Source organism: Capsicum annuum, chromosome 1, assembly GCF_002878395.1.
Source record: "Capsicum annuum cultivar UCD-10X-F1 chromosome 1, UCD10Xv1.1, whole genome shotgun sequence".
NCBI lineage: Eukaryota > Viridiplantae > Streptophyta > Magnoliopsida > Solanales > Solanaceae > Capsicum > Capsicum annuum.
Genome location: NC_061111.1, coordinates 166,461,671 through 166,462,525, shown reverse-complemented (window position 1 = coordinate 166,462,525; position 855 = coordinate 166,461,671).

The window sequence follows — 855 nt, the reverse complement described above, 5'->3', positions numbered from 1 at the left end:
AATGTGTTAATCAGATAAATTATTGATTACTTGTCTTACGTTATTACAACTTCAACAATATACGCGTATCTACATTGACACAAAATAGTATATCTATTTCCTCAATAGTATGATATCAATGTATTATTCAAAATATTTTGATATAAGATTTGGCTATCGAGCTTTCGATTACTGTATACGTCACTACACGAGATATACATATATTCAATTATCTACCAGCTTTCAAATACGTACTATAAACATCACAAACACGATTTTACTACCCCATAATAATATACAATATATTTCACATATACTCAGATACAAAATTTGTATGAGAAAAAACTCAAATTCACCGCCAAAATTTGGTGGCCGTTCAAAATTCAAAACTCAAAGAAAATGGTAAGTATATGCCAGTTTCAGAATTCAATTTTTTGTCTCGTTCCCCTAATTTCTTCCTCCCCCCATATATACCTCGTAATACTTGTTTTACGTTATTACAACTTCAACAATATACGCGTGTCTACATTGACACAAAATAGTATATCTATTTCCTCAATAGTATGATATATATATACCAACATATCATTCAAAATATTTAATATGTAGATTCAGTAGTTATCTATCTTTCGATTATTGCATACGTCACTACACGAGATAAACGTATATATACATATATTCAATTATCTATCAGCTTTCAAATATGTGCTATAAACATCACATACACGATTTTACTACCCCATAATAATATACAACGTATTTCACATATACTCAGATGAATTATCGGTTAGTTTATCTTATGTCATTAATATACCTTCACTATATAATATGTATATACGTACTATATATATACCTATACATACACACACATATACA